General features: G+C 44.7%; 2 protein-coding genes and 2 long non-coding RNA genes across 5 annotated transcripts in view; 2 read left to right on the top strand and 2 right to left on the bottom strand.

The window, feature by feature from the left end:
* Positions 1 to 25147, top strand: part of LOC149350121 (uncharacterized) — a 602760-nt gene that overhangs the window by 87454 nt on the left and 490159 nt on the right. The gene's annotated exons all lie outside the window — the stretch shown is intronic.
* The window catches only part of LOC149350138 (deoxynucleotidyltransferase terminal-interacting protein 1), a 280102-nt gene that overhangs the window by 186509 nt on the left and 68446 nt on the right, over positions 1 to 25147 (top strand). The window lies entirely within an intron of this gene.
* Positions 18058 to 20022, bottom strand: LOC149350143 (uncharacterized). Its single transcript, XR_016290241.1, has 2 exons — positions 19094 to 20022; positions 18058 to 18627 (listed from the first exon to the last, which is right to left on the bottom strand). It is a non-coding gene; the product is annotated as an uncharacterized LOC149350143 (long non-coding RNA).
* On the bottom strand, positions 22041 to 24335 carry LOC149350142 (uncharacterized). The gene is made up of 3 exons (XR_016290240.1): positions 23905 to 24335; positions 23426 to 23485; positions 22041 to 22456 (listed from the first exon to the last, which is right to left on the bottom strand). It is a non-coding gene; the product is annotated as an uncharacterized LOC149350142 (long non-coding RNA).

Here is a 25147-nt window from a genome sequence, read left to right as displayed (position 1 = left end):
AGGTAATCGATGTAGCAGCGGGGCAAGAGGCACAAGGGGCACTTCTCCAGCTCGAGCGTCAGTCGGCCGCCTCAAGAGCTTCGTTGGCGTCGGCGCATGATCATCTTCATTACAGCATTATTGGGTGATGACGAAGACGATGTGCAGTGCACTGCGCCAGTGTGCGTATATTAGTTTCATAGTAGCATTAGTGGATGAAGACGACGGTGTGCCAAGCGCGATCATGGAATGTCCGTTCATGTAAGACAAGGCGGTGTGAAGTGTCCATGACGCTTTTGCGATGCAGAATCCCCAACCTCAACTTGTACTTATGCAGATGCGGGTTCGCTACGACAAACCTTTGTAACACATGCAGAGAAGTTGAAACAATTGACCATTATCTCCTCTCTTGCCGGCGGTTCGCATTTCAGAGAAAACAGTATTTGGAAATCCCTCTTTCGAGGTTAGGTCTCCCTTTGTCTCTACCCGTTCTGTTCTCGTTTGGTGCGAGCGCCACGGGTTTCTCGTTAAGTTCTATTTGCGGCCACCTTCATGATTACATCATTGCAACTGGTCGTTTACCCTGCTAAATCCATATAAAATTCCACCGAATGTCCAAAAAGCGTATTTTAATTGATTCCTGGAATATCTAATTTGTTAATTAATTAAATTTTTAACAATTCATACATATTTTCTAATTTCAAACATTCACTATTTTACTTCGCTTTTTTCCCGCTTTTTTTTTTCCCCCTTGGCATTCACCACCGTACCTTGGCCAATCGCCCCGCGTGGGTATGTGCCATTTTTATATGGTGAAGAAGAAGAAGTAACACGAGGCGTGGTCGGCTGCGGCGATGGCATAGTGCCCTCGTGCAGTGGCCAGGGAAGCTTAGCTGTTCGCGCCGCCGCGGGTTCGAATGCTGAGCGCGTCATTATTTTATTTATTTATGGTTTGGTGAAGGTCACCCTCAAGGTCGAGTTTCACACAGACTGGGTGAGCCGGTTTGACCACGTGAAGCAGCTAGGGCTTTCACACACAAATTTCCTCATAGATAAATCTCTTCATCATTTCTGCTTGTTGAGAAAACACGTATTAAATGCACCCACTTTTTCACGCGCACTTTTGGACTAGCGTAGTTTTATCTTACAAAGGTGCGCATGCTCAACGAGGCACGCCGTAATATATGGCTACAGTTCAGGGCGCGGATGTGCGGCCGGCCAAACCTTTAGCTGGCGTGCGTGACGGCCGCGTTTTCCGTGCTCATGCAGCTTATGATGGAGCAAACTTGCGAAAATATCAAACCTAAGTACAGGCTCACTAAGCCCGTGCTTAATATTGAGCTTTCGGCAAGTTTTCGCCGTCGCAAAATGCAGGAGCGGAGAAAAAGTGGCCGTCGCGCACGCCAGCTAAAGATTTGGCCGGCTGTACTTCGCATTTCGCTTCTAATCGGGGTTTGCCAGGATCAGGTGGTGAGCTCGGCGGCATATAGTATATGCTACCAGAGGTTGCTCAATTTACTGGCACCGAAGTGGGAGCTACAGCATCGATGTGATCACCTGCATTCTGAAATGTGTATGCTGCGATTGAGCACCGTGATCGGCCGGCGGCGCGCCTTGGTGACTTGCTTATCCGCGCGCCAGCATCGCACAGCGCGCCGCATAGGTTTCGGGGCGAGCCCCATCCCGTAGGCGCACTCGAGCAGACGACGCTCAAGAGTGCGAACACGTGACATGACGTCACTTCTGTCGACCGCACAAATGGCGACTTATGTGCGGCCGCCATGGACATGGAGGATGGCGGCCGCGGTATTTCCCCGTCGTTGTAAACAAGTAGTTCCGTTATAGATCACTATAGTTTCAGCGTAGGAAGGTTCCAAGGGTCTGTGAAAGCCGCCTCGTTGGATCCTGGATACTTGTCTGCGGATGCTTAAAGTGCGTCGATTCCAAGGGCCTGGGCAAGCTGCGTCGTTGGACGCTGATAATGCGTCGTCGGTCTCGAGCCCGCCCCTCGGCTCGTGTGTACTTTTTAAACGTTTGCTCGACGTTCGCCGTTCGCGGTATCGTTGTGCGTCGGAAAACTGATGGAGAAAATGGTGCACTCACGCCTAACCTTGGACCTGATGAACAGGGGAGTTTATCCTAGCGGTGTCTGTGTGTGAAGCTTTTTGAATATCAAGTGTAACTGGCGCACTGTGTCTGGATAACCTCAGTCGCGCTGTGAGCGGGCGGTGCGCGGCGTCCACCTACAGTGAGGTAGTTATTCGCCTTTCATTTTCTCAAACCCATCGGAAGGTTTAGACTCCATTGATTTTGAGAAAGGCACATCACTGCCTCCTTGGGTCAGTGGACAACCCCGATCGCGCGCCTTTTGGTACGTGGTGGTGGTGTGGCATGCAAAAAACTGTGCTTTCGAGCGATATTTCGTGCTTAGCAACGATAAACCGCCAGCCATATTTTTTGTGCGTTTCGTTAGTCCATTGACATATGACTGGTGTGTTGGTCAGGCGCCAGATAATTAAAGCTTGAGGATACTCTTCAAATACCAATGTTATGCAGAAAACGACATTTTGCATTTTTTTTTTTACTTTTTGAATACCCTGAGCCCTCGTCCATCTTTGCAAAAAAACAATGATTTTGTCTTGTGTCTTTCAAAAGTTGTGGGCTCTGTCGAGCTTGTCTGTACAGAACTTGTTATCCTCAATGATATTTTGCTGAAAATTCAGTTTTTTTTAGTTATGCCTAGTAAAGATTTTCCATTGAAACTTTGCTTATTTATTAAACCGGTTGTTTCAACAAAGGTGAACCTGAATTTGAAAAAAAAAAAAAACCTTCTGCGGCACAATAACACCTGTGTTGGTGGGCATCAGAGAGCAGATGAATAAAGTTAACGAGGCCTATGTCATCATGGAGTTTCTGTCTTGGACTGGAGATACTCCAAGCACGGCCAGATGTAGCAAAATTATAATTCCTATATTTCATCTACCATCAGAAAACTGGTTTACAGAAAGGTTAATATTTGCTTCCCCCACCAAAAAGATTCTCACGCCTCAAACATTCGAAAGCAGTGCTCCCGTATCTTGCAAAGACCGAACTATTTCAAAAATCATTCTCTCCACACACCATTGAGCAAGAGAACTGTCTGCCATTATGTATTGTCGAATGCGCTGATGTTGCTAGGTTTGAGCACCTCTCCTGCCTGGGCAGTGGCAGTGCCTTCAGTATTGTGAAATAAATGAATAAAGTGAACTGTTTGACTAATTTCTTATAATTAACATTGCACTTAGATGCCTAGTTGCAATTAGAGATTTGTAGCCGGTCGTTAGTAATAACCATGTCAGTTTTTACTAACTTTGAAAATGCAGTTACCCTCCTTGCTGTGGCCCAACAAATTTGGGCTGCATCGTTCCAAAATACATGCGCTGTCGAAAAGCGTGCAGGCAAAGCAACCCCTCCAGTGCATGTAACTAGTCGAAAAAGCAAATTTTTTTGAGGCACAGCGCTATAGGGCAATCGCTTTTTCGAAATGCTAAAGACTGGTATATATGCCTATTACTAACAACCGGCTTAACTGTAATAGTTAAAAAGTTAACCATTAGAAATTAGTTAAGTAGCTAATTAGTTATGTTGTTCATCTGTTTTTTGATGACCGCCAACGCAGGCATTATTGTGCTGCAGAAGCTGCTTTCATACAGCAAAAAGCCGATTTTTAAAAATGCTGGTTCGCCATTGCTGAAAGGTTTGGTATATCAAGGCATGCAGTGAACTAGGATTATCGAAATCCACCAATAATTTATATGTTGTGTGGCCTCTTATTTCTATATCCATGCTTGTGGAAAGCCAATTTTGGTGTATGCTTTGTTTTTTTTTTGTGGTAATTGCCTGCAAATCTGTTAAGCTCTTTTTTTTTCTAGTTCATTGCACAGCTATTAGGTAGACCTGCATAAATGCCAATGCATTATGGTCTACATTAATTAGTTTGCGAGTTATTACTGTACGCGAGAGTGGCAAATTTAGCATTTTAAAGTAAGATGTTGTGTCTAAAAGGTTACGAAATATATTTGAAGCTGGTGGCCTGCTAATAACGTTAACCTTGTATGCCTAAGAATTAAAACAAAAAGTAGTGAAGCAAATTTTATTCCATCGAATAAGCATTTGTTCTTCAAGAGTGCATCATACCTTAAGAAGTAGCAAGGGTGCTTTCTTTATTTTGAAGGCCTACACATTTTTAAGTGTACTTACATAGGATGGTACGTTTAAGATGCTGGCTTCTGGTTATGAGATGCTTTCGTGATAAGTTGATAACTTTATACGTATGCTTCTCTAAGTGGCCATGACCAGCTCAGTTCCAAAGTACCTTACAACAGTTTCAGCAGCTCCCTTCTTAATTGGTTCCTTAAATTTCTCTGTGTGTGCAATAAGTGCTCAGTTATTGGAGCCCTATACTCATTGTGTTGCCTCTCTTGTGTGCAGCTTCTAAGTGCAAATGAAAAGGAGATGTCTATCTGTTCTTCACACTGCCCCAAACTCCTCTTTCCTACTGGCCGGCATGGCTGACCTTGCTTGTGCAGTTTCCCAGTTTTCCCTTAGAGCACATATAAAGCCTTTATTTGACCTCTGAAAGTGATTCTATATCTCCCACACACAATACTACACTGGTGTGGGAAAGACCACCTCTTTTGTATCTGGTCCCAACCTACCCTTTCATACATCAGAAAAGTGGTATTGCATTGTTCACAGTTTGAAGTTTATTCCCTGGATTTATTATACAGATAACAAACATGCAATAAAGCAGGAACTAAAGGTGTAGCCTGACATCATCTTGTATAGACAGCAAACGTTGAAACTGAACAGAAAAGAAAAATTGTACAAACACTAACAAGCATGTAAAATGCATCAATACGCATAGTGCACGTTCAAGGTCAACAGAAAGTTAAATGATTGTATTCTAACAAAGTGTAAAATACATATTATATACATAGCACACGGTCAACAGAAAGTTAAATAATAATTAATAAAGTTTGTTTCAGTCTCCAGCAGGAATATTCTCAGTGACCTTTTTGAGATACTTGCCCTGAAATCAATCCTATTTCCTAGGTCACTTAAAAGGAGGGGGACTTGGTAGTATATGTGTTGCGTGCCATAGTTTGTATTTGTGCGTGGTGCTCTCAGTGTTTCTTTGCGTAAGGAGTACCAACTTGATGTTTTAGGCCGGACATTCTCATATTGCTTTTTTTTTATGAATTGTTTCAATCCAAGATTCTTTGTTTCCTGCAAAGTCTCCACATCATAAGGGAATGCTGGCAGAATGCACTTGCCCTGTGGCATTCACTGACATTAGCAAGCTACTATTTATCACATGGCTACTATTCATCACATCAACAAATATGCTCTAGTTCGTTTTTATTTGTTATCTAATCTGTCATGATTCGTGTCACCAGTCAATACTTGGCCATCTAACTGCACACTAAAGTTGCGTCAAGTATCTTCCCACTTATGAGAAAATTATTTACCAGGCATTACCTTAACTTGAGTACATTGCTTTATACATATAATTTTCAAACCCACCTGTCTATATAGCACCTCTTGAGGTCCTCAAGTATTTGCTACTGGTCACCTTCAGAGTTACTCAACAGGGCAATTTTGTCAGCACACCAGAGGCTGCCGAGGTACTTCCTGCCGTTTCCCATACCTCATTCCTTCCATTGTATTGCTCAGAACATATATTGGAATGTTGTGGTGAATACAGCTTGAGAAGTGTGCCTCCATGCATGATAAGTATTTTTCCACTGCTTATTTGAAGAATTAGGGTGGCAGTGGGGTGTGTGTGTGTGCATACATACGGGGTGTTTCACCCAAGGCTTTTCACAATTTTTAAAAGTAGGCTTTTTGAGTTAGAAGAGGGCTTTTTTCAGCATAGCATTGTCAGTGGTGTAGCACAGAGGAATACAGCTAAGGCATGCTTACGAACTGGCTCTTTAACTAATATTGAATAGCCAACTTTTTAACTATTACTGCTAGGTGCCTTAATTTTTTAGAGGTGAGTGTCCATTGTAACTAATATCGATATAAGTTTTCAGAATTTCGAAAATGCGGTTAGCATCGGCGCTGTGGTGTGACAAATGTTCATTACTTCCCAGGTAGCACCGAAACATTGCGATAATGTTACATTTTTGTTATGCTCAAATGTTATTTCAGTGTTCTTAATGTCCTTTTTTCTAATGTTTTTGTAATGTTACATATAAATGTTCGAATAACCTTTCCCAAACATTCATGAAACATGTAAACAGCATAAATGGAACTTTCCCGAAAATGGTAAAGCAGCCCCACACAAGCATGCAGGCCTGCCAGTGGTGATGCCACACAACTTACAACACTTTGCAAGAACCAACAACAAGAGCGACACCTTCTCCACTACACTACAGCACAACATGGAACTCGTATTCACTCACCTCCAAACGGATATCATGCCGTCGAGCTTATATACTCGCTACTGTGGGATGTCCCATGAGTGATAGTGAGGAATGGGTAATAACTAAAGTTTTGTGACAAAATAATGGGGCTCTTCATGTAACCTATGGCGAAGTACTATCTAAGAGATGTGGTTACAAGGTACTGTTAGTTGAAAAACATATTTACTTTAAGAACAGTGAGAAAAGCTCTGGAAATCAGTGCTCGAAATATATTTGCAGTGTTGTTTTATCGTTGTGACTCTAACATTATAATAAAATTTAGAAGATTATATTAAAACAATGTTTATTTAGAACATGAAAGTAACGTTTCCTATATAACTTATAACGTTACATGTTAATTTTCAATGTTAATGTAAAGTTACAATGTAACATTACTCCAACTTACATAACGTTTTTATAACAGTATTCTAATGTTCGGTTCTACCTGGGATTGCACCAAAATGCATACGCTTTCGAGAAACTTGCAGGCAAAGCAACCACTCCAGTGCATATAACTTGTCGAAATGGCCAAAATTTGTTGAGTCACAGCGCCAAGGGTAACCGGGCTTTTGAAATTCTAAAAATTTATATGGATATTACTTATGGTGAGCTACACACCTCTCAGCAATTAAGGAGCATTACAGCAATAGTTAGAAAGTTAATTGTTCAGTATTAGTTAGCCAGCCTGCTAGTTGCCTAAGCTGTATTCTGATGTACTACACTGCTGACAGCGCTATGCCGAAAAAAGTGCTCTTCTAACTCAAAAAGCCTATTTTTAAAAATTGTGTACAGTCTTTTGTGAAACACTTTGTACATGTGCACAGATACATTGACATCCTGACGGTAAAATGTGTGTATGATTCTGGGCATTTTTCCCGAATGAGATGCTTTTTCTATAATTCACGAAGTTTGTATACAATAAGGGTTACTTATGCTATGAAGCATTTTTTATATACCCTGATTAATGTCATGAACATGGTGTATGGTTGGCAGTGCTAGTAATATGCAAAGATTCATGCTGCACTGCACTAATTTTGAGATTAACTTAATAATGGCTAGCAAATTTGTTGAAGTGAATTCCACCGTTATGCATGACTGCCTAAATTTCAGCACAGCTGTACTTGTATACATGACAACCAGGGAATAAGATAGCACTTAGTGCACTGATTTAATGATACTCATAAACATATTGTGGTAATAATATGAGTGTCATGGTCTTGTTGGCTTGAAGTATTCAGTTTCCTCATGACAGTGCTGTTATGCGGTGAAACCACTCTACAAGGGGACAATGCCAGTGTGTAGTGGTGAAGTCCACCTGGCAGGCGTGTAGCTGCGAGTTTTTTTCTGCAAAACGTTGAGCAAGACTGCAGAACTTTCCATTGCTTGCACAGCTCGACTGGCATCATATCATTTGATTTCCATATGCGCACTAATCAGAACAAGATTTGGCCACCTTGCTGTAGTACTTGGCCGCAACCTTCCATGAACAAACCAATTAACCCTTGGCCCTCAGTCCCCAGCGGCTGCGGGGCAAGTGACCAAGGTGGCGGTCAGACCTGTGACGTAGCAGAGGGTGCTAAGAGTCACTGGCTCTGGACAGGTCGCCATTGGAAACTGAACCTGGCAACGTTTAACACAAGAACCTTATGCAGTGAGGCTAGTTTAGCAGTGCTGTTGGAGGAATTAGCGGGTATTAAATAGGATGTCATAGGGCTTAATGAGGTTAGGAAGAAAGATGAGATATACAGTACTAAAGGGCGGGCACGTACTGTGCTATCGGGGAATAGCAAAGAGACGAGAACTAGGTGTGGGATTCCTCATCAGTCAGGATATAGGAGGTATTCACTGAGGCCACGCTACCAGACGGCGCGAGCGTCGTCGCGGCAGGCGCGCCATGTTTGCGGTCGTTTCAGGCCAGCTCACGCAGTGTCACGGTGCGCCGTAAGGTACCCGGCCTGAACTGTTAGTGATCCGTAACATATTTGTACGTTGTTGAATACGTCAGCGACCACTTATCTTTGTGGAGCGCGTATTGTGCATAAAGCTTGCAGCAGAATTCTTCTGCGCCGTGTTATAACCGAGCTGCCTCTACTCGGCAGCAAAACTGGCTGGCTGCGCTGCACGCAAGAATGTACACGACTTGCAGCTTTTAATATCAGTTGATAACTGTCAGCTAGTCATGGAGGGCACATCGTGGATAAACGGCACGATTGATTACCGAAATTCCAGAACTGCCACCGCAGAAATTGATAATTCAAGCGCCTAGCTGTAGTCCGCGAACTGCTGACGCTTCTCAGACGTACGGTCTTTCAGCAGAAAGGCAAAGCGTCATAGCTGCCTTGTTTACCCGACAGAACGGCCAAACAAATACTGCCATGCGCTCGCAGCACGAACGGCAGACCAGCGAGAATGTTTTGCAGTTTTGATTGTAGCTACGTAGCGCTGCTTCGTATGCACAAGACCGTTTTCGCAGCAACGCAGTGTGCAGCCATTCCGCTAGATTCAGTTGTAACACGTCACTTTCAGCAGGTAGAGATGACAAGTTAAGCTACAGCTAAGTGAACAGACCCTTCGAATTACTCACCTCTTCAAAAACGGCACTTCGGCCGTCGGCACCGCGGACGTCGGCACCCTCAGCACGGCTCTTGCCCTCACCCGCTTGTCAAGTAATTGCACCCTCTCATAGGTTTATATCCTTTAATTCCTTGGCCTGCCTGCAAACTTAAGCCGTGCACAAGGTGGGCTTCGATACCGGTGAATTCAACGCGCGGCAGCAGTCTTGTATACGTCGCACACCATGCCGGTGCCTCCGCATTCCTACGGGGGTCGACCTTTTCACAAAGTAGAACCTTCTGAGCGTGCCCGCTCTTTTCTGCTTCGCACAGTTCACGGAATATTCACTCAGTCACGCGGCGGCACGGGTCGGACAGAAATTACGTGCGGCGAGACGCGAAATACACTCACATTTCACCCATCACCAGCTATTCAAACGCTGCGGTTGGCTGCGGCGGCCGCGCGCGCGACCACCAACATGGCGAATGCCGCGCCGGCCGCTAGCGCCCCTTGCGGATGACGTCATGTGAATACCTCCTATAGCTGGCAACATAGAGTAGTTTTATAGTCTTAACGAGAGGGTGGCAGCTATAGTAATTAAGCTTAACAAGAGGTACAAGCTGAAGGTGGTGCACGCCTAAGCGCCTACATCAAGCCATGAGGACCAGATTGTTGAAAGCATCTATGAAGATGTGGAATCGGCAATGACCAAAGTGAAATCACAGTACACTGTACTGATCGGCAATTTCAATGCGAAGGTAGGCAAGAAGCAGGCTGGAGACCATGTGGTAGGGGACTATGGCAAAGGTTCTAGGAATAGCAGGGGAGAGTTATTAGATTTCGCAGATAGAAATAATTTACGTATCATGAATGCCTTCATCCGCAAACGAGCAAACAGGAAGTGGACGTGGAAGAGCCCCAGTGGTGAGACTAAAATGAAATAGACTTCATACTGTGTGCTCACTCTAGCATCGTAGAGGATGTGGAGGTTCTCGGAAAGGTCCGTTGTAGCGACCGCAGAATGGTAAGGGCTCGTATTAGCTTAGATTTGAAGAGGGAACGGAGGAAACTAGTGAAGCGGAAGGCTATTAACAAGTTAGTGTTATGAGGGAAAGTAGAGGAATTCAGGATCTCGCTGCAGAACAGATTTTGTGCTTTAACTGAAGAAGACGACCCTAATGTTGAAACAATGAATGATAATCTCATAGCTATCGTTACGGAGTGCGCTGTAGAAGTAGGTGGTAGGATGCTTCGAGTTTTAACATCTGAATAAGAAACGCTAAAGCATGAGGATATCTATTCTGTGTCCACAGACAGAATAGAATAGCAGAGCTGTCGAAGTTAATAAATAGGCTCAAGGTAGCCGGCATCAGGAAGTTTAACATGGAGAAAATCAAGCATGCTCTATAGAGCAGAGGTTGCCTAAAAGCAGTGAAGAGAAAACTAGGCATAGGTAAAAACCAGATGTATGCGCTAAGAGAAAAAGAGGGCATTGTCATTAGCAATATGGATAAGATAGTTAAAGAAGCCGAAAGTTTCTACACAAATCTGTACAGTAGCAAATGTAATCAGAACCTTACTGAGAGAGGTGGTAGAGCACAGCCATGGGACATCCTACTAGTAACGAAGGAGGAAGTAAAGAAAGCCTTAGGAGCAATGCAAAAGGGGAAAGCAGCTGATGAGGATCAGTTAACAGGAGATTTGTTGAAGTAGATTGGGATTGAAAAACTAGCCACTCTGTATACGCAATGCCTTGTGACTTACAGAGTTACAGACCGATCAGCTTATTGTCTGTTGCCTACAAGGTATTTACTAAGCTAATCTCTAATAGGGTCAGGACAACCTTAGACTTCAATGAACCAAATGATCAGGCAGGCTTTCGTAAAGGATAATCGACAATAGACCATATTCACGCTATCAATCAGGTGATAGAGATATGCGGAGAATATAACCAGCTCCTATATATAGCGTTCATTTATTACGAGAAAGCATTCGACTCAATAGAAACCTCAGCAGTCATGCATGCATTGTGGAATCAGGCTGTAGAAGAGAGTTATATGAAAATATTGGAAGATATTTATAACGATTGCGCAGCTCCATAAAGTCCATAAAGTTCTCCGTAAAGTCAGCAATAAAATTCCAATAAGGAAAGATGTCAGGCAGGGAGACAGGATCTTGCCAATGCTATTCACCGTTTGTTTGCAGGAGGTATTCCGGGGCCTGAAATGGGAACTGTTGGGGATAAGAGTTAATGGAAAATGCCTAAGTAATCTGCGATTCGGTGATGATATTGCCTTGCTAAGCCACTCAGGACAAGAACTGCAAAGCATGATCAGTGAGTTAGACAGGCAGAGCAGAACGGTGGGGCTAAAAATTAACATGCAGAAAACCTAAGTAGTGTTCAGCAGTCTTGCAGGGGAACAGCAGTTCGTAATTTAGGTAGCGAGGTTCTGGAAGTAGTAAGAGAATATGTCCATTTATGGCAGGTAGTGACTGCTGAGGGAAATAACTAGAAAAATGAGGTGAAGTGCATGTAGCATGTTCCCTCAGATCATGAATGGCAGTTTACCAATATCCCTCAAGAGAAAAGTATACAACAGCTGTATCTCACCGGTACTAACCTATGGGGCAGAAACTTGGAGGCTAACAAAGAGGGTTCAGCTTAAGTTCAGGACAATGCAGTGAGCTATGGGAAGAAAAATGATAGGTGTAACGTTAAGAGATCGGAAGTGGGGGAGTAAACAAACACGGGTTAATGACATCCTAGTTGAAATCAAAAGGAAGAAATGGGCTCGAGCAGAGCATGTAATGCGAAGGCAAGATAACCGCTGATCCTTAAAGGTGCACTGAAGAGGATTCTGAACTTGTCTTTTTGCTGCGGGAACTCGATCTACACGTTCCTAGCGTTCTTAGAAACTGCAACTTATTGCCCTGTATGGCCGATTTCCCTAATTAAATCGAATTAACGTCCGGCTCCCGCCCTTTTTTTTTTTAATTCTGCCTCGTACGATGGGCGGAGTCGACCAACGCATGAAGTTCCTTTCAGCCAGCTCCGTGGAGGCTTTGCTTTCGCTTTATTTTGTTTTTGAGGTTTCCATGAATAAATAGTTTCATTCGCAGATAATATAGCCGCAAAATAAGCCCGCAGAAATAAAAATACGCGCGGACTATTTGCTACTACGGACTACTACGTATTAATCCGCCGATGGCAGAGCGGCAAGCCGCCACGGGACTGGGTAAAAGGCACTCCACGCGTTGGTCGACTCCGCCCACCGTACGAGGCAGAATTAAAAAAAAAAGGGCGGGAGCCGGACGTTAATTCGATTTAATTGGGGAAATTGGCCACACAGGGCAATAAGTCGCAGTTTCTAAGAATGCTAGGAACGTGTAGTGTAGATCGAGTTCCCGTGGCAAAAAGACAAGTTCAGATTCCTCTTCAGTGCACCTTTAAGAGCAATGGAGTGGATTTCAAGAGAAGGCAAGCGTAGCAGGGGCCAGCAGAAAGTTAGGTGGGTGGATGAGATTAAGAAGTCTGCGGGAATATGGGGCCAGTACTGGCAAAGGAGAGGGTTAATTGGAGAGACATGGGAGAGGCCTTTGCCCTGCAGTGGGCGTAGTCAGGCTGATGATGATGATGATGACGATCACTAAGTGATGTTTAACACTCTGCAATTATCAGCTATGTCATGCGCTCAGTCGTTTCTTTTTGCATTACTTGACAGGCTTCCTGCGCTTTCAAAATCTGGGCTACTGTGCAGCTAACTTTCTCAGCTCTTACCTCCTGTGGTCAGCATGTGGATGTTATGAAAACGGTTACACATTCATTTCGATTGTGCTAAACCGCCACAGAGTTCAGGCATTGACTGTAGGTATGCAGGAAAGTGGTAGTAGCACGTGCTGCTGGACTAACACAAAAAGCTAGCATTTCAGCTGCGGGATGCCCATGAAAAACAAGCAAACTATGCTGTAAAGCATTTCATTTTATCAGAGTTGATAACATCACTTCATTAACTATCTGCACCGACCTGATTCCACATGGAAAGGCTTTGGAAAATAAACTAAAGGCCGCTGGATGATCGTTTTTGAGGCGTATGTGGAAGCGTCTTTGCAACTCTGCGCACGGGTGCGTGAGTGCCTGGTTGCGTGGGTCGGAGGAGGTGTTGTACGATCAAGTTCGCTGCATGTGACCCAGCCAAAAGCCTTCTATCTCCGTGGGCCAAGCGGATGTCTTGAACGTTTTGATTGGCATGCCCGTCACTGCCGCCCATGCGGCGGCATAGGCATGTGTCCTAGCAAAACATGAAGATATCTTGTGGTAGAAATACCGACGTTGATTGTGGCTAACTCGAGACATCAGGACATGTTTAGCTGTGAGATTTTTCGTAGAAGGTAAAACCGCGATCGGCTGTGATAGCCATGGATATACGGCTCTGAATTCCGCAAACAGATCTAATGTATTGACTACCAGGATGTCCTGTCGTATACAAACCTTATCATGCAGGCTTTTGTCGGTACGGAAATGCGGCTACTGCGTTCTCCGGGTACCTCTGCAAGTTTCTACGCATAATGAGGAGGGGGGTTGAAGTCACAACTTTGCAGCACCACAGGTGTGCTTTATCTGAAACAGCATTGGGGGAAACGATTAACGTTTGTACCAGTTTTATTCCAGAAAGGGAAAAAAGGCATCACACCGCGGCCGTGTACAACTCGTTCGATCACTAATTGGCTATAGTCTCTGCAAGAAAACCACCTATATATGCGCCTGTTTTTTCCATGGTCTTGGATTATTGCCCCTGATATCTGAAGAGTGCCCCCCATTGAAAGTTTCACTATCTCCAAATGTGTAATAATGATTTCAGAATGATGATGTGATTTGTATAGCAAATTCTCAAAGCCAAGTACACGGGACTAGAACAAGCTAGGTTAGCAGTACATATTCGATGGTTTGTAATTACAACCAGGTAATTCGTATTGATTTCTTAAATAGCTAAGATCAGGTACAGGTTAGATCATAAGTTGTTCAAACTAGCACACTGCATTTTTTTGTAGCTTTTTCATTAATCCATGCAGAGTAGTTATAAATGTTGGTTGTCACTATAATGTAAACACTCCTCCTTGCTGTCTCCCCACTTAACTGTTATTGTGAAAGACACTTATTTTTCATTTGCATAAGAAGTGCGTGTCTCAGTTACGCACATTAAAAACTCTGTATTTTAGCACATTGCTGTCAAATACAGATCCAAATCCACAAGAAAATTCTGGCATTCCCAATAATTTGCAATATGTAAGATCAGTTGTAACTGCAGCAGCACTGCATTTCACAGAAGAGTGACTGTAGCAATGAAGAACACATCACGAGCTAGCGTGTAAGAATACTGATTTCTTTCTGTCATGTTCTTGAGTACATTAGAGAAGCCAAAATAGAAATAGCACAGTCTAAAAACAATCAAAGGGGCCAAGCCATGTGTCAGTGTGCTGAAGTGCATGGGTTTGTTTTTTGCACAGTGACTGTGGGTCACCAGTTGTAAATGAGCAGTCATTCCTCAGATCATATTGCGATGGCAGCAGTGCAAACAAGCCTGGAAAATCTGCTGAGAGCCAGTCATTGTTGACACATCCAGAAACAAGTTTACATGTTGTCTGTGCAACACTATTTAAAAGTGCCCATGTGAATGAAAACAAAGTGGTTGCTTAGTACTGAGTAAAAGGCCATACATGCCATATTCAGTATAAACGTAACAGGATGTGGGAGTTGGTAAACTGGCTTGCAGCTCCTGGACAGTTCCTGGTTGAGGCTGGGAAAGAATACTTTGTATATTCAAGGAAACAGGATACATTGACCATGAATAGTGCTGATCTCTAGCAGAATTCTTAGAAGTATATTTATGGGATGAAAGCTAGGATGTCTCAAACACTGAAATAAAAAATAAGCACTTAAGTTTCTGTGCGACATACATGCATCTCGTACAGCTTTAAAGTGATTTTTACGACTTTTTTCTGACCGGAAAAAAAAAGGGGATTGTAACAGAGATTTCGGTTCGTAAAGCAGCAGGTAAATGTAAGCATTCTCTACATAACTATATAAAATTTTGGAACATGCTATCTTTTGCTTATTAGTAACATCTTTAGCAAAATAAAGCGTATTTCATTTGAGGCTTGGTTTTCAAACAGCCTAGGTTCTCTTTAGGCATACCTTACGTTAAAATAACTGTGTCGTTATCCTAAACTGCTTGAAGATTTTTGCCCAGGCTATGTCTACTTTGCTGCTTTATACAGGGAGTCTATGGGAATTTAAACCATGCTGGAATGGCTGCACGTAATTAGGCAGACAAATGTCTTGTTTTGTGACCTCCTCTTAGAAATTTGTGCACCAAAACGATAATCCTCTTTAGGACGTTAATGAAAACAACTCATGCTACTAGTGTAAGGAAAACAGTGACTCTGTGATTAAATTAGTATTGAGTACAGGTTTGTGCTTTTGTATGTGTTCCTTTTCCATCAGTGTAAGAAAATCACTGTAGCTGTAATTTGACACCATTCAGGACGAGAGAACTGTGTGTAATTCAGTCTCATTATAGAGGAGGAGGAGGAGGCATTCTATGTTTTATAAACGCTGTAAACATATCTGGCTGTAAACATAACATATCTGGCTGGCTATTTCAGAATAGGGTAAGGATCAAATGACACACACGCACAAAAATCACACACATCATCATATATATGCCTAGCATTTTAACCACATCATATAATGGAAATCTCTGCATTGCTTCACTTGACACAGAGAAGGAGACAAATATACAAAGGGACTTCTGACACATATATGGGCTCGTAGTAGATGTCTAGCTATAAATGCAGTGCATCAGTTTAGCCATACAGAGGTAGCCTGTGCATAATGTGCAACTTTACCAAAACGAGACTTGTGGAAATCTGCTTTGATATTGCTTGAAATAGGAAGGAAATTCTCACTGGCCTCGTAATGCAGATAGGATTGTATTGATTTGCCGTGGTGAGTAGAAGAACAAGCGTTCTATTAGCCAATTTATTTTATTATTTCTTTAACCTCAACTACCCTAAATGACAATATTAGAGGGGAAAGCTCTGAAGCGGTGTACCAAGTAGGAGCTAGGTGGCTCATCATTTAGTTTCTGCAGTGACCAGTTCGGAGAACAAGAGGTCAGTAAGCAAAGCTGGGTGAATGACCAGGTCCAAGGCTATTCTACCCTTATGTGGTGTGAACAAAAACTGATGTTGGAATGCAGTAGAATGAGTCCAGACATAGTGTTAGTGCGACTGGTGTGAGAGGAACCACAAGCTGTAACAGATGACTTGGCTATGTGGTTGTACAGAGTAAAGAAACCTGCAGGTTTTACACGAATTGAAGAAATTTAAAATTTCACTTTAGTGCTGTGACACTGGAGCTTCAAGGATAGTCAGAGGATAAAACAAGCATCTTGGTTGTGAACTGATCGCAGGATTTAGCAAAGTTAGTTTTGAGTCATATATGGCATTAGTATACCCCTACTGGTGGTGGTGGTGTGACACTTTTTATTAACAGCCTCTATGTTAGGCATTCAATAGGTCCTGGGCCAAGGTGACGAGGGCACGTTGCAGGTTCAGGTCCTGGGAGGCAAGCCAGATGGGCCACGGTGGGGGTGGCGGGGGACTGGAAGGCTATGTGGCACTGTGTAAGGCAGTGTTCTATGTCTGCATACGTGTGTGGACAGTTTGGGGATTGAGGTGTGGAAGTGTGCCGGTACAGATAAAGTTTGGCTGGTGTACTTAGGAGTTTAAACTGTATTCGGCGAAGAATGCGAGCTTCACGGATCGATAAGCATGGTAGTGGTGGTGGTAAATCAGCTAAGTCTAATTTTTGCTGCGTGTAATATTCATCGACAGTGTGTCTGTAAGCCCTGACCGCCTGCTCCGTCGGTGGGCTCGTCCATGGGATCGCGCGGCGCCCGGTGTACAGTTTCGCTGGCAAGCTGGTGAGCCAGCTCATTGCCGGGGATGCCCATGTGACCAGGGATCCACCGAAAGGTCACCGGTCGTGGGCTTAATGCTACGAGGGCGGCATCTAAGGCCGATCGGGTAGGGAAAGGGAGGGCTCTTTCATGGAAGGCACGCAGAGCTGCCTGCGAGTCTATAGACAACGTATTGGGGGGCGGGGGGTAGGGTGGCAAAGTGTGTGATGGCATGGGCGATCCCGTGTATTTCTAGGGCGAGCGTGGAGGGTTGGAAGGTTGTGTGAGTGCTGATTGTAGAGAGGCAAGGGTGGAGGAAGAAGGCTGCTGTGGAGCCCGCGGTTTCCGTGAGACTGGCGTCTGTGTAGGCCACCGCTGCAGCGTCCAAGGGTGGCTTGTGGTTGTATGCGTATGCCTGGCAGCGGCCTGCGTGTGTGTGGGCGGACATGTTGCATGGAATGGGTGCGAGGCGGAGGTTAGGGGGGTAGATCGGAGACTGCGGGGAGTCTGGGAAAGAGATGGGTGCGTAGGGAGTCTGTGATAGTATCCACCGCCCAGCTGATGAACTGGACAGGCAGATGATTTGTCTCTTTCGGTGCAGGTTAAGGAGGGCTGGAAGAGGATGCAAAAGGCCTGTTCTGTACAGGGTGTCTGTAGAAGCCTGAGGGGGGAGCCCTAGTGTTGCTTTGTATAGTGTATTGAGGGCCCGGATTAGTTTGTCCTGTTGTGTACTTGTAAGGGGGCAGTACGGGATCTAGTATAAAAAATTGTTCAGGGCCAGCACATGAGCAATGCGGCTGGCATGTGTCTCGGAGAGGCTGGCATGTTTCAAGACTACGCGGCGAAGTAAGTGTGTGATTGAGTGGCATGTGCGTATGGACTGATTGATGGCAGAGGTGAAAGTGTTGGAGGTCAGTGGCATACCCAGATCTCGATGTTCCATAAAAGCTGCACTTACCTCCCAGTATCCAGCTACCTAAGAACCCACTGGCAGTAACCTTTGTTCATTACAACACTGTTTCCTTTATCACATATGCCACCTGGTGACTGTCCCAGTTGCTCTGGGACTGGGTATACTAGCCAGTATCGGCGAGCAGGGCCAGAAAGACGACAAATGCGAAAAATCCTCTTTATTTTAAAGAAAACGCTGGTGGAAGTCCTGACACTGGAAGAGGCACAGTCACTGGAGGCGCAACGCTGACACAGTGCAATTCATCAGGATTTTGTAGCCCTCCAGTCTTCGTGGGTCACACATGAAGGCATGCTGATGTCCTGCTCCATCTCGTCGGCGTTCACGTCTTGGTACAGCTCACATTACTGTCGTCGGAGTCGTCTGACGGGACGTCTATCAGTGACCTGACCACATCGCATACCCTGAGAGCCATCCCTAAGCTCATGCCCATGGTATTTACCAGGTAACCTATATTAAGGAGAGAAAAAACTCCATTGCCGGTTAGCTGTTGACGGAACTCTTCGGCACATCCTCCGCAGCTTGGAATTGTCTCGATGTAGGCAACAGCCTCCTCAACCGTCCAGCCACTCGGTTTCTCGGCAGCCAGCAAAGCTAGATGCTCTAGCAGGTTTTCCACTTTCTCGTGGTCAGCCATGTTAGGATTAGAGTGGGCAGACATGTTGTCCAGGATGTAGGCAACTGTCGTGGTAAGGTTCCTGAAGCCAGAGAGCTCCTGCGTAGAGTAAATATGCTGAGTCTAGATCTAGAGCTCCACATTCATGCAACAGCAGGCAGCCATTATGGCAGTGCATTTTAGTTTGGTTTGGTTTATTAGGGTTTAGCGTCCCAAAGCGACTCAGGCTACGAGGGACGCCGTGGTGAAGGGCTCCGGAAATTTCGACCACCTGGGGTTCTTTAACGTGCACTGACATCGCACAGTACACGGGCCTCTAGAATTTCGCCTCCATCGAAATTCAGCCGCCGCGGCCGGGATCGAACTCGCGTCTTTCGGGTCAGCAGCCGAGCGCCGTAACGAATGAGCCACCGCGGCGGGTCATCTTAGTAGCCAAATTATAGTGCCAGTACACTATGGCCGAAAATTACCATGCAAACTAAATACAGGGCGTACTCAATAGCGTTCTCCAAATTATAGTGTCTGTATAATCTAACCACTACGACAAAATACTGCGCGTACTCACCGGCGTCCTTCTGACAGTACGCGATCACGTGACGTAACTAGTACCGTGATAACAGCATTGCAAAACTTTTATGATCACATAGTGCTCAAATGGGCAAAAAATATTCTCCTTAATTATGCTTAAGCGGGAACCGCGCCAGAAAATTTTTCACTGGGGAGGCGCGGAGAATTAATCTTTGCACAGGCATACGATGGCTGCGTGACTATTTTCGTCCCTGCCCCTAGCGTTCCCTTGGCGCCGTCGCCGAATTTCAACTCTTGTTGAGCCTCGTTCTGACCAAGCATCGCAGGGGTTAATTAACACAACCTCCTCTCCGCGCTTTGCCACCATTCTTCCTGGAACACACTGGCCTCGTCCGCGCCGATGGAGCAGAGCCTTCGTAAGTGGGAGGATGTGAAACGCAGTCAGGCTCTTGAACCACATAAGCAGTGTACGAAAATTTCACGGAATGGCTCTCCACGTCCAGGCGAGGTTCCCCTACGAAGCTTGATTGGTTGGTTGGCCTCAAATAAAATGGCACATAGCCAATGGCATACCAGTCTTTGCAGTTGGTCAGCAGCAGCGGAGCTGGCCAGGAGAGTCTCTCAGTATGAGTCCGCCGTGGTTGGGGATGGAGGGTGCGGGAAGGTAGGGCATGCGAGAAGGACATGTGAATAAAGTCTCCTGGTTTCCCGCAGAGCTTACAGGAGGAAAGGAACTGATCGGGGTAGCGGGCATGAAGAATAGGGTAGGGAGCAGCACGGGTCTGGAGTCGGCGCCAGTGGGAGGCTTGGGCTGGGGTTAGAGAGGGACCCGGCGGTGCGTAACCGCGCTAAGGATATCTCTGAAGGTAAGCAGACGCTCCTGGGATGGCGGAGGAGGCCCAACTCCAGCCCGGAAAGTGAGGCCTCGGGCGAGGGAGTGGACCTCCTCGTTACTGGGCAGGCCTGCGTCAGATAAGGTTTACAGAAGCCGAGCCACGGAGCGGGATATCAGGGTTCAAATTGCAAAAATGCCATAAAAATTTGAAACTTAGAAAACAGCACTTTCGGAATATACAAGGCATTTTCAATCACACTCTGGAAAGTTTCTGCTGGACACGACCACACATTGCCTCTAAAAAATTGTTTTAGTGCCAGCGGGCCACTTCGGGCTTGTGTTGGAGTACCGGGAAAGTACGTTGGAGGTGCCGCGCGGTTTCTGCACGTGTACAGCCCGTAGCGTCGCGCGCGCCTTTATGTTCCCCTCCATTCATTGACCACTGCAACAGGAGTGCACTAAGCGCGCTCTGTACACAGTAACCTATCAGCTGGCAGAAAGTCGGGTATAAATGTAGTATAGCGCAGTATCTCTACGAGGCATGAAGAATTTGCGCCGCTTACCTTAATTCGCAGAGTCTGGTAGGAACAGAAAACGCACATCATGGAGGGAAGAAAGAACACGGGTGTATAGTTTTATTCGCGTTACCCCTAAGGGCCCTCAAGAAGAAGGTATTACATAGGGGGGGGGGGGGGGATACAAATAAAGGCTACACATTTTAGCAAAAAGCGCAATACAACAACAAAAAAACGTTAAAACATAAGGCATAACACAAAAACAGCATATGTTACACATTTCCGTCACAGCAAAGAGGCTCTTGGAATTTTTTGATGTCAGCTTCTGTGAAGATGACTGATGGCGAACTATTCCATTCAGTGATAGTACGGGGAATGAATTGGCGTAAGACGATGAATGACACTTTACGCATTTAATTTTGAATGAACACGGCGTTGAAAGATGTCATGAGGTGACTGAAACAACGAGCAAGTATACAGCGATGTGACAAATCTTCCACTTTGGCACGTTTTTATTAATCCTGTAACACTTGTGAAGAGTGAGCAGTCTGGAAATATGAAGCGAACAGCACGGTTCTGCAAGGATTCGATGTTATTGATAACGTATAGGCTTGTTCAGACTCCCTATTGGCAGCAGCATATTCGATTGTAGGTAGTATTAGTTATATAAATGCCAGTTTTTAAGCGCGATGCTGTTTAAGCCGTAGGTTGCTCCGTTAGTCGGGCGCTGCGGTGGCTTTGTTCGCATTAATGAGGTCACCCACGGACGCTCCCTGTCAGAGCGGACGGCGACTAATACAAATACCCAATCCAATAAATCGAAACCGAAACTAGAACCAATGGTTACAACATACTCCCTTCTGTCAGGAATGACACATATTGTAAACTTTTAATGCAAATAAGAAAATTTTGAAAAACATTCAAGCAAGCACAGATTTCGCATTCCCAAAATAAAAAATACAGAAAATCATACACAGAATAGGCACATTTTTTAAAGCAAAAACATAAAAAATAAGATATTAAATGTGCGCGGGCATTGTACCTCATTCATTTACTCTCCTTCCTATCAGGAAATGTGTAAAGGCGAGGTGCGATAAACATTGTATCCACCTTTGCCAACGAATTCACAGTGCTTTTTCATGGTGCAATTCAAGAAAAAAACTCGCGATCCCGCATACCACACAATAAATCAATACAACAATATGGTGATGAGGACAATATCTAGTATAATTTTGCATTAAAAAAATGTTAATCAGCTTTAAGTACTTAGAGTGAAAGCAATAATTGATTGCTTATTAGAAAATACAGCAAAAATAACTGTTGGCTAGTCTTATCTTTCTATAACATTCCATACATCTACATGGTCAAGGGAATAAAAATAAATTTGCAACCCACTGGCTTCTAGCACTTGAAGCAAAGCTGTACAGACAACATTATACGTTTGTGAATAAAACAATGTACTTAAAATTGCTACCACATGAATATATATCATGACTTAAAATGACATTAAAGACAGAGATAACACACTGATCCTCTTCTACATCATGTACGCAGGAAATCAATGTTCACAATCATCTCAGTCAAGAAACTATATATATATATATATATATATATATATATATATATATATATATATATATATATATATATAGTAGGAGAATCATTTAGGCACAGTCCTTCATCTATATAGGCATTCAAATCTCATTGGGGTGCTAGCGGGTGATGGAGGCCGAGATCCTGGAACCGACTAGGGCCTCTGTAGCGGAGTGTGGATTCTCGAGCCAGATGCTGCTGACAGATGACTACATACAGTCCCTTGTGTCAGGTGTCTCATCCATATGAAACACTGAGCACTGCCAACCAAAGGCACAGAATTCCCTCGAAAAAAAAAAAACAAAAAACAATCACCCACAACACTCCGTGAAGTGGGCAGATGAGTCTCAGTAGGGATTCGGAGTTCAGACGTCACAAAAAGTGCAGTTCGGGATGCAGTCGCAAAAGATATGTCGTGGCCGTCCAATAGCCAGCGTTCCCGGATTGGAAGAGAGGCCTGCAACGAAACGATCGCGCAACATATTAACCAAATCTCTAAGTAGCTATATACTCAGAGATTCGCCAGGTTGCTGACAGCGATTCTGAAATAGATGCCTTTCTATGACCAAGTGACATTCAACGGCAAACTCTCTCTCCAGGAGAGTAACTGTTTGCTTGTAGATAACTGTTTGCTTATAGATATCGTGCCGTACCACCAGTGGAAGGCTGTGACGCAGTTGCCTGCTCCTGCGACGCAATTCGGGCGAAGTAGATTCTGCGGCCTTCATCTCGCAAGTTGTAAATCAATAGTAATTTTTTACTTTCAGCTCGTGCCGATGCTCCACCAGAAACGCACAAATTCAAAAATCTTACTTCAAAACGACGCTTCATTACTTTCTGTCGACACATCTGTCCGTCACATAAAAATTTAATTGAAAACGAAAAATGGTCAACGTGGTTGGTAGTCAAACATGGCTAGTCGGCAACCCCGAGTGCCAAGTCAATATGGAGGGTCAAGCGTCTCCCTTCTGAAACGGTCACTGACGTTCAGTATGGCTCCTCGGACTCCCCGAAGTTAGCCAGTTAACCTTCAATGTGGTTGCTTGGCCTCCCCGAATTCCAAGCCACAATGGAGGGCTGGCGTCTCTCTTGCAAATATACGACGTAGTAGAGAACTCTATGACGCAGTAGGGCTGAATTGCAAAATTAAGCAAATAGCGCCATACGCTATTTTGCTTTTGCAATGAATGCAGTAATTTCTCCCTCAATGAGGAGGAAAAACTTTCCCTTCGTCGCTTTGACAAAAGCTTGATCACACAATCCTATTTGCTGTTTGCTTTCGCTGCTGCCATATACGACGCTTCTATTGTAGACGTCAGTCTTCTTCAAAGTCATACACGAAAATGTCGTCGAAATAGTTCCTCTCACTTGTCGCAATTTCACCACCGAAATGCGACGACACTGAAGTGGATGAGAGAGAACTCACGATTTCAGCATCCGCCGGGCACTCCAGGACCAGCGACTTCTTCAGGAGCGGCGTCGGTCACTATGAAACGACGCAGAAAAGCTAAAATCGGCTGTGCAAGAAAAATTTCCCTTTCTACTAATGGCAAAACATGCCAGCAGCTTGTTTGAAGCTACGTGAACAGCCGATTACACTCTGTACAAATTGATTTTGTGCGATTACAATATGGACTCAAACTGCGTGTTTAATCTAACCCATCCTCACGTTGCCATTGTATTATTGGCCGCTGCGGCCACAATAGATCCAGTGCAACAGTTACCAAAGAGAGAATTTCTTCGAGGCCCACAAGTATTTATATATAACAAGCACGTGTCATTTATGGTAGACGTCAAAATTCTTCAAAGTCGTACACGAAAATCTCGTCGAAATAGTTCCTCTCACTTGTGTGCAATTTCACCACCGAAATGCGATGACACTGAAGTGGATGAGAGTCAACTCACGATTTCAGCACCGCCAGGCACTCCAGGACCAGCGACTTCAGGAGCGGCCTCGGCCACTACGAAACGACGCAGAAAAGCTAAAATCGGCTGTACAAGAAAAATTTCCCTTTCTACTAATGGCAAAACATGCCAGAAGCTTCTCTAAAACTACGTGAAGGGCCGATTACACTTTTGAAAGATCGATTTTGTACGATTACAATATGGACTAAAACTGCGGGTTTCATCTAACCCATCCTCATGTTGCCTTTACATATCCCAGTGCGATTGTTAGTATACTGTTACCAAAGAGCGAAATTTCTTCGACGGGGACAAGTATTTATAGATAACAAGCACGTGACACAAAGAGCCAATCCGTAAGTACACAAGCACAAAGAAGCAAATAGCAAATCCATAAAACCGAAACTAAAGTCAATCATTGAACGTCAGGACAGGCGGTTACGTCATATTTTTGAAGCTTCCTTCCCCCTGCGTTCTTCTTCTTGGCCGCCGTCTCAGCGCGATTGCGCATGCGCAGCAGACAACGCCGCAGACAATGCCGCTGCGCCGGTTACAAGTAGTCCTTGCGAAAGCGCGTGACTTCCGGCCCACTTTCCGGCGTGCAGCTCGGATAGCATGGGTACATGGTTGGTGCGTTGGTTGGTACAGTAGCTTTATGGGTACATAGGGAGGGCCTCTCCCTAGTTTTTCTTCCTCCATGACGAACATGCTGCGCGACCGCCACCATCTTCAGGAAAACAGGACTCCAGCATTTCAGAGCCCACAATGCATATTAATCAGTGCAGAAAATTGCGTATGTTCATTATTTTACTTTCAAATATGCAACAGGTTTATAATGAGTTGCATGCATTTTTCTAAAACGGAGGGCCACGTGACCGATGCTAGATGCTCTAATGATATTTTTTTTCCATGGATCTTTAATGGATATTTTCTATATGGCAACCGAAAATTTCTGCATAGATATCTCTAATTTTATACGTATTTTTTCGTGGTGCAACTGCGGCGAAGAAGAATTGGCCAGTGGCCACGTGTACTCGTTCAGAGAGGGCTCGCTCGCGTTCCTGCGCCATTTGCCAAGGGCAGAGCAGCTGCGACGTTTTACCGCCAGCACGAGTGCTGTGAATGCGCTTCACGTCTGATTCGCAGCGTCACAGGGCTCCGTCATCATTTTCTTCCATGCAACCTGCCTTCGAAACGACGTGGCCCTACAGGGCCCTACAGAGAGAGAATATGGTGGGCACACTCT

The sequence above is a fragment of the Amblyomma mixtum genome, chromosome 3 (assembly GCF_055824585.1).
Source record: "Amblyomma mixtum isolate Tamu chromosome 3, ASM5582458v1, whole genome shotgun sequence".
Classification (NCBI taxonomy): domain Eukaryota; kingdom Metazoa; phylum Arthropoda; class Arachnida; order Ixodida; family Ixodidae; genus Amblyomma; species Amblyomma mixtum.
Note: the sequence above shows the minus strand (reverse complement) of the source record. Positions and strands in the feature narration are given on the sequence as shown.